The following is a 16,085-nucleotide window of genomic DNA, read 5'->3' as shown; positions in this document are numbered from 1 at the left end:
TGCCTGGTTGTGACATTTCAGAAGAGTCTATACCCCCTGAGGCCCATTGGACAAGCTCACTTCCTCTCTTAGACCTAAATCATATTGTGAAAACACTTAAGAGAAAGGAAGGGAATCAAATCATTCGAGACCTCGACAACCTGACTCTAACATTCCCTGGAGGTTGGTGCGTAAACCCTAGTGAGTGGTGATGGGCCGCCTATCTAGGTGAAGGATAGAAGGAGACCACTCACCCTATCGAAACGTCTTCATAGAGTCTTTCAAAGGCCATTAAAATGGTGTTAGCGGACTGGTATTTGGAACACGACATATTATTTACTGTTCGGACACCCTGTTAAAAAGCTCTAAATGGACAATATAATTAGAAAGCCTACTAGAGCTTGGGGGAGATGGCTTATTACACCTAGTCGGTAGCGTATAAGAGATCTGTGCCCCACGTACTTGCATATTTGGTATACAATCAACAATCTGGCAAGAAAAGAGAATAAGTGAGGTAAGAACCTTCACTTATAATAAATGTGTATACACATTCTCCTTTGCCGTGTACAGCATCACTCAGTACATCCGTATATGTCAACTGGTTTTAGTGGGGGAAAAAAGATTTTTACCACCTTCATCAGGACGATCAGTTCAGTATAAGTTCAGAAACACCCTGTTACTCATTCTATTACCAAAACGATGTACAGTAACTTCCTGCCGTCGCCAGCACCCAATCTGTAGGGGACAACCATAGAGCTACAAAGAGGTAATCTAGTGAAATTATAAATTTATTAGCGCACAGGGATAAAGTGCTACCTTTGTTGTTTAGAAAGAATTGCATTTGTAAAGTAGCTCACCGTACGGCAACTCCTCTGCAGTACACGCCGTTGCTCTTTGTCAATCAACTGGGGAATGTCATGATGCATGGTTTTTCTCTTCTAATACGTTTATCTTGCCGCTGTAAATAAATAAAGGAAAAGGTTTCTATAACTTTCCACATGTAAAAAACACACTGGGCTTTCCATTAAGGGGGCGTATTGAGACGCTATGTCTAATCCCATATTTACTTAGCACTTTTCACGCATTAATAGCAAACTGAGCCCATCATACTAATTTCTATCAACCCCTGGCAGGGGTCTTTAGCACTTGGGACTGGTACCAGAGACTGCTAAACATAGGCTCTTGGGCTTTTAGGAGGCCATATAGATCCCTGTCTCTCTGTGTATTGCTTACGCATCTCACTGAGGGTGGCCTTATCAGGCAGTAGTTGTAAAGCAGTCAGAATTTGGAAATACCTCGGTTTTACCACTCTTTGGGTTTCAGTATCAACATCCTGAATACTCGAGAGTAAGTGTGACTTTAAATAATGGGGACTATTGTCATTACTACATTACTACTGCATGATTTAATGTAATTGAGTTTGGAGGTAGTACTAAATAAAATACCATCCAACTCTTAATGAAACCGTCTTCTAAATTAGGAAAATCTGAAACAGAAAACAATGTCTAACCTATACATAATAGGCCACAATGGATGACACAGAACGTCTTTGTCAAGCATGAAATTGAGCCTTCAAAGTAAAAAAGAAGGGTCTAGTTGTCAGATCAGAATGCCTTCTAGGTTCTCCAAACCAAGTAGCAGACTGAAATGTCCCTTTCTTTAGGGAGAAAGAAAATTGACATTTGAAAATGGTGATTTTGTGGATACTTCCACTCTTCACTATTTCAAATCAAGATCTTATTTTTCTAGCCATCACATACTAACTTTGTGAAGGCCTCCATTGGAGATTGGATATGGAACATTAAACAGCAGACCTCTTTCTATTCACAAATCAACAAGATTGAAGGAATATGCCTTATACCCCGTTTCCATGATATCACATGTCTTCCAGTTTGTAAGAAAGTATGGAGAAAGGTTAGGTTTGGATAGTTGCTATTGGACATCACAGCTGTGATGTCCAGCCCTATTGTAAAATGGAGTTGTGTAACCATACCTTAACATTTTTGTCTCAGATGTACTATTCAACTATACCTCCTTCCTTATAGCCTATCAGGATGGCTACAGAATTTGAAGGGTCTTTGGCAAAGGCTAAAAGTCTCAACAGGGAGTCTTAGGAACAGGGTTATTTGGGAAACTACGTGCATGACCGGTCTGGGCACGTGGCAGAACACATGATTTGAGCCATGCAAATAACTTTTCAGATGTTTTGGCTGCCTTGCTTTTGGGATGTTAAACTTGGAGTAATTGTTTCAAGAAATCGGTATTCGCAATTATTTGCAGGTGTGTCAGTTAGTCGGGTCCCATTCTTTGGCATGTTGTGAACCATAAAAGGCTGAATTGCCCATAGAGACAACAGTATGAAGTCATCTAGGAAGGGACACATAGTTATAGTTAAAATGGCAGTCAATTACTCTGGTTCTTCGCTGTCTTATGTTTAATGCATTTCAACAGAATATAAAATATTTGGTAGTTTCTTACAGCAGGTTGACTAGAGATAGTTGTGTTCTTCTAAAAGAAAAAAAGAACAAAAAAACTTTTTCTGATTGGGCATGGTTTCACCTTTCCAAATTCAGCCACTGTTTTAAATTGTTGAAACTACCAGGCTTCAATGAGCTCTTTGTTGTGTTAAGTTGAGCAGAAAATGCAGCCTCTCCTCCAAAAAGCGAGGAGTGTGCATACATATTGCATTGTTTGGGCATTTAGCTTCTGGGGCACAGACTTTTATATGGAATTTTGGGGTTATTTTAAAGGCAGCAGAATGATAGAATAGCTAAACCTTATGCTCATTTCATATGTGCTCAGAGATCCGTTTTAACATGTTTCATAAGGGCTTGGCACATACATCCGTATTTAATCACTAAAGTCATTCATAAGCCTGTGTGAACACTCACCTGGTCTATATTGCGGGAAGATCCACGTATCAGACCTGACGAACGTCGTGGAGAGCCTTGGAAGACTCATCTCAGCCCCCAAATCTCTGGGGAGGTTCAGTGGCCTAAACAAGGATCTGTTTACTTCCGGGTTCTCTGTGGGTTGTGCTAGGTCATTAGAGGAAAGAACAGATTTGATACACCCTATGAGAGGACAGGAAAGATTATTTGTTTATTGATTAGCATGCCCTTCCCGTTTCTTCTTTCACTCCAAAAAGAAAAAAGTCAAAAATTAACCATTTTGAAAATCCTTTGGTAAAGTTTGTGATTTCTTCGTTGTTTGTATCAATGTCCCTTCCTTTTCCTCCTTCCACCCCAAAACATTAAAAAAAGAATCACCTTGCGAAAACCTTTGGTGCCAACCTTTTTGATTTTTGTTGTTTTAATCCCTTTCCATTGTGAAACCCAATGGTGAGTACCTTTACCTTAATGCCTCCCACAACCTTTTCGTTAGGAGCACATCATGTTTACATGAGAAGAAGGGAGGGTATTTTGGGGTACAGTGAGAGGAGGAGGTGAAAAAGGTGGAGACCGTCATTGGGGGAGGTACCTCCACTGATGTAACAGGCAGTGGTAAGAGAGTCTTCAGATGCGAGGCATGAAAAGAGATGAAGGGTCAGACAGTGGAACACAAAGAAGCAGCGATGGGGGTGTAGCAAGGGTGGGAGCATCTGGTGGAAGTGTGGCAGATAGAAGGGGAACTGGAGGAGGTGGATGCAGCCCAGGAGGAGGAGCACGAGTAGGCAGACGAGGGGGAACCGGTGGAAAATGAGACAGAGATGGAACAGATGGAAGTCAGTGCAGGACAGTTCAAGGTGGCAGATTGAGGGGTAGGAATAGGAGCCGTATCATGCGGATGGAAATGAGGAGGATGCACGGCAGGAGGAATGGATTAGTAGGTAGGTGAGGGGGAGCAGTTAGAAAATGCAGAGGAGATGGAACAGAAAGGATGGATGCAAGGAGGAAGGTGTGGATATGGGGGGCAGGAGAAAGAGAGGCAGGATGACGGTTGAAAGCCAGAGGGGGTTATGAGAGAGAGGAGATTGAGGAGGAGGAGGCTAATCAAGCTGATGCTGGCGTGCTGCATACTGTGAAGAGGACAAAATAGGCCAGAAGATGGGACAGGTTTGGAAGTGACGCCAACAAGTTCCCAGAACAACCTTGATCCCTCGCCCAGTGACATCCAATGTACATGTCCTTGTTGGTATCTGCCTATTCATCAGTGTTTACATGGTTATCTCTTCTCGTTTCCCATTGTATGCACTAAATGTTAGCCACCATCACGAAGGACAGCCTAAGAAAAATGTAATTTCTGTGTCTCTCTTGTGCAGAGTGGAGAAATGAAAACCATTCTTAAGTTTGGGACTCGGAGGTAGCAGGGAAAAGTTAAAAAAGAAACATGCTGGCGGCTCACTGGTAGCGAGTACCCACATAATGTGCATGTCTCTGGATTTCGACAGTGAAGGTAACCCAGATGAATCTCATTTTGACCTGAAAATGTTCCTGTTGGAGGATCTCAGGTTGCAGGCAAACCCCACAAAATGCTGGCAATGTTATGATCTGCTGTTCTACTCTGCCAAACGTTTAATTGGCAAGGAAGGACATTAATGGTGTTCGTGCTAGCTTATTATCACCATCATAGGAAGTAGGCATGCAATATTTGCTAAGTGTAATTCTTTCCTGATGTAAACATTTAAGTTTAACATTCACTTTGCTTTGCTTAACACACCTATTTTTGTATAACAATAACCCACACGTTTTACGTTCAATGTGTTGCGCATGTCACACGAAGTGGTGTTTCTTTCACTGTAAACCCAGATGAAGTGTGAGGTGATCTTTTAGGTTGCAGCAATCATATCCTTCACAGGCTGGAAATTGCTGAAAAAAAAAAGAGTCTCACCACACGGTGAACACATGTGCAAAGCAAGGACCATGCGTGGGCTTGCCAATCCATAGCGGTATCAGGTAATATTATCCCCATATATATGGTCGCCGTAAATCATATCGCCGGGAAAAGGTTGCAGCGATATTATATGGGTGACCATATATATGGGGACAGGGGCAAAAAAAAAAAAATTGAAAAAAAATGTTTTGGGGGTTGCGTGGGTGTCCCCCGCATGTTCCATGCAATAATGTCGCCACATAAAACGACCATTTTTCGGCAATATTTTTGCATGGCAAGATTTATGTGACAACATTATTACATGGAACCTCCATAGGGTAGCACCATCGCCATCCTTTGGTGTCACTACCTTGCCCACTGCACCAACACCACCTCCACCTTCTTTCAGATGTCCAAATCCCTCTGGCCTCTTCCTTGAAGTCCTTGCATACACAACGTGCCCTTGTGCCAATCCTGTTGTGCTTGCTGCCCCCTAGGATACCTTGGGGATTGGGACTTCTTTTGGCTCTCTAGTCATGTAGCCTTGTAGTCAATTCTCTATCCGCTGTTACATATGGCAAAGTGGACTTTCTGGCCTTTGGACTGAAGTAGAGCATTTCCCACTGTGAAATGTACTGGTCGCCTGCCTGACCTTGCTGATGGACGGTGAGGTCACCAAGTGAGCTGGGTGTCATCACAAGGCATGCAATGTTGATCTGGGGTTCAGAATTTGGAGGATCCTCTTGCTAACCCAAACACGTCACACATAGGAGGCAGGGATTTGTTGCGTTACCACCTTGAACACTCCTGTCTTTTTAAGGGAATCAATGAGTAGTGGTCCTGTGAAGCTGGCAGCAAATTCACACTGGGCTCCCCTCATGAGGGTGCAAGGGTTCAGATATCCCACTTTAAATCTACAGGGGAAAAAGAACAGGACTTGGGTCCCACAGAAAATCCCTACCCCATTTGCCCAAAGTGATAAACCTGTGTTCTTTTACATCAGAGAGAAGCTGAAAGCTGAGGCCAAGGCTCTATAGAAGGGCCTGTTGTCGAGATCTGTTGAAATCTAGGGAGGGTGATCCATTGTAGATGGCTGTCAAGGATTGCAGAAGAAGCAGAAGAGTGGCAGCAAGAATTGATATCCAGGAGGCTGGGGTAAGTAGGAGATAGAAGGCTGGAAGAGCGGAAGAGAGATTCAAGCCACTAGGGCCATATAGACCCATGGGAGTGTGTGAAGTAGACAAAGGAGGTCGTAGAAAGAAAGATCCAAGAGCCTGGGAAGAAGACCATGAGGAAGAGAAAGTACGAGACCTGGCAAGCTGGGAAAAGGAACAAGGTGGCTTGGAGAAGAGCCTGATGATAGCAGTGAAAAAGAGTTGCTTGGGAAGAGAGAGACCCCACAGCTGGTGAGACAGTCACAAAAGATGAAGCGAAAGAGGCTCAGCGAGTAGGGTGTCAAGCGACCAAGCAGACTGGTTACATAAGAAGCCAGAGGGCTGGAAAGGAGAGTCTCGGTATGAGGTTGGGGGGATGAGGCAGATCTTTTTCATGAACAGCTGGCAAATAGTGAAGCGAGATGGAATAAGAAGGAGAGGGAGACACTAGGTAACACTATTTGGTAGAAGAATTATTGAAAGAGGCAGAGGAGTGGAAAAATATCCAGATGGTGGAAAGGTAGCTGATTGAGAAATAAAGGGGATTCTTGGCGGAAACAATGGGGTGGTGAATGATGAGGCGAGTGAAGAAAGTCTAGAGGAGCAGCTGTATACATCTGCTTGAGAACCCACCGCCGTATCTCCCCTATATTGGAGACATGAGACCGTGCCGTGTTTGACACCAGTCGTCATGCCAATACCGCAGCAAGCGTTTAGAAGAAGATACCGATTAAGTGAACCTTATCGAATGTACCCCCGAAGTGATAAAAACTTGCAGGAGGAACTCCCTGTAGGAATATGAGAAAGAGCAAAGAAGAGGATTTAGTGACGCCATAAAAAGTGTACACGACGTCTCGAGATACTGGCTGAATATGATGTATAGATCTTAAATGCTAATGAAAAAGTAAGGATCGAGCGAACTCTCAAGTGTAAAGAAGATTACACATGCACGAAATGTGCTGCAGAAAACAACCGTTCAATAAATGTACAGATGCTGAAACGCAAGGTAGATAAAGTCATCATAGAAGCAAGCTATGATTAGTGAATAGAATGCAGGCGAAGCCGCCATTATATAGAAACTGAACATTGGTATCATGAATTAAGTAAGCCAGGAACCATGAATCGGGAGAGTGGAAAACAATGTTGCAGCAAGAATAGCAGGCTTGTGGAGCTGCGTGGCGAGGCTGCCTGGCCTGAAGTCAAGATTCTAGAAATCGAGGTCAGATATTTACTCTGAAGAAGAACTAGTGTTCAGAGGATGAATCCTCACACATTAAGGGGCAAAAAAGAACACAAGGGATGCCAAGTTTTAGTCAATTTAGAGCATTTAAAAAGCTGAGAAATGGACCAAAAAATCGTGGTCTCCTGTCAATGTGACCCAATGATGGAAATCGTGTTTGAACTTGGAGTTCCAGACATGATAGCGAGTGTCCTCACTCCTGTGCATTCTCAAAGACAAGGATGCTCTGCAAGGCCAAGTACAAAGACAATTTCATGGCAGAAGGCATGGGTGATGAGAGATGCTGGGCTAATCGGGTTGTAAAGTAGTTTTGTGTTCTATCTCCTTGCACCTGGGTCTGGGCTTACTTGCTGCTAAGTGAACCGCATGCTCCAGACATGGCACAAGCGTGCCAACCAATTATATTAGTCCATATAGAAAAGGATCTTATAGTTTGAAAACCAATGAGAAACTATGTTTTTCGAGGTAGGCATAAGTTGTCCACCTGATAACGGGCAGCCAATAACCAACCTAACTCCTATAGAAATGTATACTTAGATGTTTCCCTTAACCAATCCTGACCTTTAATAGGTTTTTCACTATTGTCATGTAGTATGATGTCACTCTGACACATTTTGTCTATAAGAACCATATTTTGTGTGAAGATCATTGAGAGACTGAGAGTATGTCCGTTGATGTTTGTTGTAACCTACCTGTTTTAGATAATTGTTAATGAAACAGTACTTTTCCATCTTCCTGAGTTGGTTCAGTTATTTGGAGTAGAGGAAAAGGGAGAGTAGACTGCTGTGGAAAGGGAGTGGAGTAACATTAACGAAGAGAAGCAAGTTCTTATATTGATTGAGGAGCTAGGTGACAGAGGAATCAGCATTTATCAGAGAGGTGGGGAGGTACGGCAGGAGTCAGAGACATTATGGAAGAGTTCCCTATCTACATGCTTGAGGGGAGATTGAAAGGAGACGATGCAGTTGGGGTTGGATAGCCAGGTTCCCATGGTCCTGAGGGAGGGAAGTCACAACATCCCCAGAAGGAACGCTATAGATGTTCAAAGGTGGTTTTGTGATTTCCTGTGTCACAAGGCCTGGGCAAAGCCAACTCAAAGGTACCATTTACTACAGAAAAAAACATCAGGCTCCTGTGCATTTTGAGACACCGGCTAGGACTGATGGTGGAATCCTGAGAGATTTTGTACATGGACCTTTTTCTATTTTGCTTAAACCAACCTGTTATACCTCCACGACTATTTTGTTATGTTTGCTTTGAGCGAATAGAACCCAGGCTTAATGAGAAGTAAGAGAACATTGCTGTAGACCCTCCTTTGGACCTTCACAAGAGACAATGGGCCTCATTACACGTGCGTTAAGGGATTAACGTTACCGGTAATGGAATACCGGTATCGTTAAATCCCAACCCCAATTACGACACGGGTTACCGCTATTAGCGGCACCGCTAAGTACAGTGCCACTAATAGCGGCTAGTTCGCGGGCGCGCGACCCTACATCCCATAAATAGCGGCATGTCGCTAATAGCACACCATCACAAGCCATGCGGGCATGCTTATAGCGGCATGGTAAAGCCCCAAAAACCCCTTACCGGCATGGCGCTAATACCGGCATCCCGAACCACCCGTTAAGAGAACTAAGCAGTGTTCCCACCTGCCACAGGTGGACACAATCAGCACAGGTGGAGGCAATGGAGACTGTGCCAGCACAAAAGGAGCACACCACAACCCTTCACACACCCCTTCCCACACCAAGAGGGTTCCAATACTAGTAGCATTACATGGGCTGGAGGATATGATTGCAGTGCAGCAGCAACAGGCAGCACAGAGGAGACACAGTAGGAGGAGGAGGGGGGCAAGACAGGTGCAGCAAGCACCACCAGGGCACCTAGTAATACCACAGAGGCAGCCACCAATCCCCAGGATCCAAGCCAGTCCATTTAACCTAACCCTTGAGCAGATACACACCCTGTACCGTCTGGACTGGGATATCATCACCAGCATCGTGGACATGATACATGACGACATTGTGAGCCTCATAGACATCAGAACTGCCATCCCCCCTCTACTGAAGGTGGTGACCGTGCTCCACTTCCTGGCCACAGGCACCTACCAGCATACAGTGGGGCAGATGCATGGCATCTCACAACCAGTATTCTCACACACGCTGAACCAGGTACTCGATGCCCTCCTGATGCATGCACGTGAACACATATTCCTGCCACGGACTGCCCAGGAGATCGCAAACACCAAAGTTGGCTTCTATTAACTGCCAGGCATCCGAAGTTGCATCGGGGCCATCGACTGTACACATGTGGAATTGGTGGTCCCACATCACAATGAAGTAGTCTACCGAAACAGAAAGCAATTCCACCCTATCAATGTCCAAATGGTATGTGACGCAAACAAGATAATCACACATTGTTGTGCCCGATTTCCCGGATCAACCCATGATTCAATGGTCCTGCGGAACTCAACCATAGCACGCTACATGGAGCGACAAGCCGGACAACGTTCGTGCCTACTTGGTGAGTAGCAGGCAAGCACATGGCAGTGTGATTGGGGGGGGAGAGATACATACTCCAACTGGGTGTGATTGGGGGGGAGAGATGCATACTCCAACTGGGTGTGATTGGTGGGGGGGGAGATACATACTCCAACTGGGTGTGATTGGGGGGGAGAGATACATACTCCAACTGGGTGTGATTGGGGGGGAGAGATACATACTCCAACTGGGTGTAGACAGCTGTCCGTAGGACAAATGGACATACAGATGTACGCCAATGTCCATCAGGGAAGGCCACAATGTACTTGAGAAGAACCCACATGCAATTTGAAGCTGCACAACATTGAGAACAATCCGGGTTTCCAAATATCACACATCCATCCGCATCCACATTGCACATCATGCCACACCACATCATACACAAATCTGCAACATGGCGTCAAGATAGTTATACAGAATAAGCACAGTACAACATCAATAAAGCAATGTGCCCTTGAATGCATGCAAAGGGATCACCCCTAGCCATAGCATTGAACCACGCACCTATAGCACCACTGAAGTGATGCTTCACAGCATGGCAACATCGATGTCGGGATGGCAGTACACTAGCAGTGTGGTACCAATTTTGCCTGGGCCCAGGGACACCCAAGACCTGGCCTCACCCAGGACATGTCAATTACTGTCGGAGGCATGAATCGGGCATGTCCACTTGTGGGTCAAGCTCACCTTTGCACATTGCAGCCACACAGATCGTCTGCATGCATGCTGGTAATCGTGGATTTCAATCACATTGTAAAGTCGATTTGTGTGATATGTACAGGCCGCTCTTGAGGTGAACAGTAACAGGTCCCCATTCTTCCCCCCATACAGGTGATGCCAGCTATCCCCTGAAAAGGTGGCTCCTTACCCCTGTACGGAACCCACAGAACAGGCACAAAGAGGACTACAATCGTGCACATACCCGTACCCGCGTCGTGATTGAGCAGACTTTTGGCCTTTTAAAGGCACGGTTTAGGTGCATTAGCAGGTCTGGTGGCTCTCTCCTGTACGTCCATGAGAAGGTGGCCAAGATCACCATGGCATGTGTCATCCTGTACAATATGTGTATCAGGCGGAATGTGCCACTGCCCCCTGACGTTGAAATACAAGCACCTGATGAGGATGATGATGGTGATGAGGACGGAGGTGACAGGGAGGCAGGTCATGCAAGAGGCGATGGCCAGGAGGGACGTGATGTGAGACAGCATCTGATCAACCAAATATTCTGAGTAACATGGTTTCACTCTGTAGGATGGATATGGGTAGTAATGCACTGGTGTCTGTGTTGAAGCGCACAATGGACCCTGTCACCAATAAAGTACACATACACAATGAAGAAGTCCAAGCCTGTGTTTTGAGTAATCACCAGTGTATTAAGGAATATTAAGATGTAAAAGTGCATGTCCCCAACTATCCCACCACCCTTCCACCCTCCCCCCACAACAGTCCCGAAACACCCTTCTCCCCTCCCCCCACAACAGTCCCGAAATACCCTCCCCCCCACAACAGTCCCGAAACACCCTTTACCCCCTCCCCCGACAACAACCCGTTATGTGTCTGGCACAATGTTGTTGTCGTGCTGCACACGTGGAAGGTTGACCCTGCAGTCCCTATTCCCCATTGCCACCACCAGCATTAAGAGGCTGGGTTGACGGGCGCCTTGTGGTGTGCGTGGAGCGGCGGAGGGGGCTTGTCTGCCTCAAACTAGCAGATGATGATGTGGCTGTCTGTCCCTGTGGTGGTGGTGGGAACTGGCGCGTCCGCTATACGCGTGAGGACCTGCCTGAGTTGGCCAATCTCCTGTTGGTACAGGCTTCAATCGCCTCCCTCGAGTGCCTGGCAGTCTCTGTTATCTCCCCCCTGAGACGGGCAGCCTCTTCCACATGCTGCCCAACCAGCACAGTGATGTCCTCTTGGCGCTGCCTGATGATGGCCAGGTCAAGGGCACTGTTGCGTGCTCGTGGTGTGGCTGCTGCGCCTTCCTCTGCAACCAGGACATCTGGTGAAGCCACTGGTGGGCTACTGCACCCTCCCGCGTTGTCCTCACCATGGACACTGGACCCTGGTGTTTGCTGTGGAGTTGCCTCTGGGGTTCCTGGGGGGGTTGGGGTGTGCATTTCCATGAAGAACTCCATCGGGTCCTCCACATCTGAGAGCGGCGCTGTGGCTGCCGCCTCACCTGTGGAACTTGTGGCAGTGGAGGGTAGGCCCTCCGTGGCTGGAATCTGTAGTGGGGGGTTCACATCTGAAGGTGTGGCAGTTGTTGCTGGTGTGGACTGCGGTATGGTAGCAGTGGTGCTCCGACGATGTTTGGCACTCTGCATGGGAACACTTCTCCCTTTGCCCCTTGATGTAGTGGGGGTGTCCCCTGTGTCCTGTGGCCTTATTTCTTTTTTTGGCAGGGGGTGCCTGAGTCGCAGTGCCAGGTTCTTCACTGTCTGTATGTGAGCCTGTGGGGGACAAAGAGGGGGATGGCATTGGTGATGGTTCAATGTACTTCATGCAGAATACGTTAATCATGCTGTTGTGTGCATTGGGACTTCATTGGTAGGGATGCAGGTGATGGGTCTGTTGAGTGGGTCATCCATGCATGGTTCTGTGTGGCACTTGTCTGTGGTGATGCGTGCATGTGTGTGTGCTTGGGTTTGACACTGACATGGCCAGGGTTGTATGCATGTATGGATGTTGGCGCATCCATGAGGTGAATCTGGGCGGAGATCGTCCCACCGCTTTCTTCACTCACGGACAGTGCGGGTGGTGGTGCCCACCGCACTCACTTTCAGGGCAACCTCTGCCCAGATAGCCTTCTTCCGGATCATGGTCTCCTGCCGCATGTCGTTAGAAAACACCACGTCGGCATTCGCTGCAAGGGTCTCAGTGAGCATTGTTAGCTCCTCGTTGGTGAACTTCTCCTTGCGCTGGCGGTCGGTTGTTTTTTTTTATAGCCTTAGCCATGGCGAGGGAATCCTTGTGGCTTTGGAATGGCACAGTTCTCGAAACAGGTCCAGTGGGCAGAGGATGGCAATGGATTGTGTTTTTAAAGATGGCCGCCGTGCTCTTTCCCGTTCCTGTGCGATGAGGCTATTTCCGGTTCCGCTATTTACCGGTGACCGCTAATTGCAGTGACCGCTAATTGCGATGGCCGCTATAAGCGGTGACCGCTGTTTGCATGTTGCGGGAGGTCGGAAGTGCTATCAGCGCTTTCATCTGTGCCGCTAAGGGTCTTTTTGGGTTCTTTAGCGGCATGGTGGTAGGGTAATTACCGGCTTGGCGCTATGCTTGTGTCCGCGTACTCGTAATGGTACGCTATTAGCGGCCCCTTGCCAAGGCGGACACGTTAATAGCGCCATGCCGGTAAATGTCGATTTTTACCGCACAACGGACAATGAGGCCTAATGACCTTTGAAGAAATCCAAAGACTTGAATATTTGAATGAATGACCATGTTGACCACAATTTAGTTATATCGGTGCACAATCCTGTCCCAAGTAAATTGTTTTGTTATTGCCCCAATAAATAACCTAATAAAAAGCTGTTGAGAATCCCATTTCTGCGAAAACAGAAAGGAGCAGGGAAACTCTATACTCTGGACCGGAGTATTATTGTACCACAGAAATCCGGAAAAATTGTCCAGAGAGCAAAACTGTGTTGCTTACAAATTGTATCAATTTAATTTAATCATGATACAGAAATTTGAAAAATGATCAATTAATGACACAGTGCTTTAAAGAACATATTATTACATATCACAACAATAGAGGTACATATAAAAGAATCCCATTTCTGTCTGGCCTGGTTTAATCGTTGATGGTACCTAGACATAAAAGTCTGGTACAACCTGTACAGTGTTTGCCCATTCACAAACACCTTGATTGCATTGAAATGATACTTAAGGGTCCTATCACTGTAGGAAGTGGAGCTTGGGCTTGTCATCCAGAACAATATTTCCAAAGCAGCAATATGTTGTGGCAGGGACGTCTCTATGGGGGGCAAACGGGGCACGTGCCCCGGGCCCCTCATTCTGGTGGCCCTGGAGGGGTTCCCCCATGGACGTAGGAAATGGGGAGATGGGGGATACACCCCCCCACAATATTAAGTGGGGGGGTACAATGCCCTTCATCCCCCCGAGTTTCTGTGTCCTGTGTCCATCATGTCTGTGCACTGATGCTTGCAAACTTAAGACTCTGTATGAAGTTTGCATGCAGCAGGCGCGGACTGACGCTGTGGTTTCGATTCCGCATGCCATGGCATGATTGATTCACTGTACAACAACAGTGGGGTAGGGGGAGGAGGACGACGCAGGACCACGAGCAAGAGTTGTTGACAACAACTCTTGCTCGTGCGTTCCCCTCCTCCCCCACCCCCAGGTAATACGGCACGTGCCACTGCCAGTGCAGGCTGGGCTGGAGTGCGCAATGCACTTCTGCGCAGCTTGCCAGCCTCCCTCATCTTCCAAAGCCAAGCCAGCAGGCAGCAACGCATGCCGTGGAGGCTCGTGACGGTCACGAAGGACGGTGAAGGACTAGAAGAAGACTGTTTGTCTGCTGCTCAGCTCTCTCTGTCTCAGGTAGGTTGGCAATGGTACAGTGTTGACCAGTACTCTGCCATTAGACTGTGACATGTCCTCATAGAAGATGATGTTATCAGCCGTCTCTGTGGTGCAATGTTGGTGGTTCAAACCCACCCAGGAACGCATTTGTTTTCTTCATCTTCCATTTTGTTTGATGTTGGTTCTTCACCCCGTTATACAGCCACCTCAGATGCTGAGAACAGAGATGGCCCACAAAGGTGGCGGGCGCAGTCCCCAGTATTAATCGCAGCAGGTTCCTCTGCTTCCCACCTTCCCAAACACATTTAACAGCTAAAAGCGTCTTATTTGTACAGTGCATTTCTGTACACCCAGCGCTCGCCCTAAAGGTATACGGGTGAACATGCCCCTGTTGGCATGAGTGGGGTGGGGCTGTTGTCTGTGCAGACCACAATGTTCCCTGACATCACAGCAAGTTCCCTCAACATGTAACGGGGCTGTTAGCGGCACTGTGAACTCCCTCTTTTCCGTCGCCACTGTGTGCAGCAGGATTGCCCCAATTGCACAACAAAAAGCATCAATCGCCGGACACTGGGGGGTCCTTCTCTGGGTGAACATGTAGGTTTATCAAACAGTTAAGGATTAACTCTGCATCTTCTCTGTGCAGTATTTGGCAAAAGGACCACAGGATTTAAAATAATGTTACTTTTAATTGCTCAAAAAATCGAGACTCACTTGACCCTGACGTGTTTTGAACACGCACCCTTCTGATCTGGAGTCAGACGCGCTACCGTTGCGCCACGAGGTCCTGTGTTTGGGACCTCTTGAGGATCTCATCTGTGGTCAGCTGTGGCAGGGAGGCAGGAGCCACTTCATGCACCGACACTGAAAACGTACCTCTGAGTTCATACATGCAAAACCTGCCTTTTGAAAAGGGGAAAGGCAGAGTAAAGCATCCGCGGATGCAGGAAATGCAGGCAGTTGTCAAACGCATCTGCTCCACAGAAGGTTTCTCACATGCGGCTTATCTGGGAAAATAACCCATGTTATAGTCAATTTATCTTTATCCATCCCACACTCGTGTACATGCCCGGAAACAGGGGCTCACACCTTTCAATTGCTTTGAAAAAGATGCATTTGTTCTTCCGTTCATTTAGAACCGTGTGCACATTTCCAATCACATTTCTAATTGATAAATGAACACAGAACAGCCAATATTCTTCCAAAATTAATCCTTTATTCTGTCCCTGACACAGCCATAGGTTACGGAGGGGGGGCGACTTGCGAGGGGTCTTTTCATGGGAGTCTCTGAAGTATCAGAAAAGCTATTTGTTTTCTAATTGGTTAGACACAATCTCCCAAATCACTATCCAGCACAGTTAATGTGTAGGATTATGGGAGTTGTAGTCTGAACTCTGAAAAATATTGTGTGCCGCCGGATGCAAACCATGCCCTCATTTCTGTTGGTATGGTTACGTCAGCATAAACTAGCAACTCACACCCTGAAGATTAGCAATGTTCATTGATGTGACTTTTATTTTATGTTCTGCAGGTTTGTCCCCCCCCCCCTGTAAAGAGCAGCTTGTTTTTGACATCTTTCTTTGCAGATATTAATTCAACAGGAAAGCATAATTAAATAAGTATATAAAGAAATATAAAGGAATGCATGAATAAATTAATCTGTATTCATCAGGGGGCGTTTCTAAATAAGGTGTGTAGTCTTGTGGTTTGTAGGGTAGCATCATTAGGTGTTGGCTTGATGAGCATGTGAGAGATACTTATTTTACTAAATGCGGTGGGGGAGGAAGCAGGGCAGTAGGGCCACAGAAG

The 16,085-nt window shown here is 46.6% G+C and overlaps 1 non-coding gene across 1 annotated transcript; it reads right to left on the bottom strand.

Annotated features, from left to right (window-relative positions):
- Positions 1-14,991: 14,991 nt before the first annotated feature.
- TRNAW-CCA (transfer RNA tryptophan (anticodon CCA)) lies at positions 14,992-15,063 on the bottom strand. Its single transcript has one exon. It is a non-coding gene; the product is annotated as a tRNA-Trp (tRNA).
- Between the last annotated feature and the right edge of the window lie 1,022 nt (positions 15,064-16,085).

This window comes from Ambystoma mexicanum, chromosome 1q, assembly GCF_040938575.1.
Source record: "Ambystoma mexicanum isolate Mex_15411 chromosome 1q, UKY_AmexF1_1, whole genome shotgun sequence".
In the NCBI taxonomy this organism is placed as follows: Eukaryota; Metazoa; Chordata; class Amphibia; order Caudata; family Ambystomatidae; genus Ambystoma; species Ambystoma mexicanum.
The sequence above is the reverse complement of the archived record's forward strand: the minus strand, read 5'-3'. Positions and strand labels throughout refer to the sequence as shown.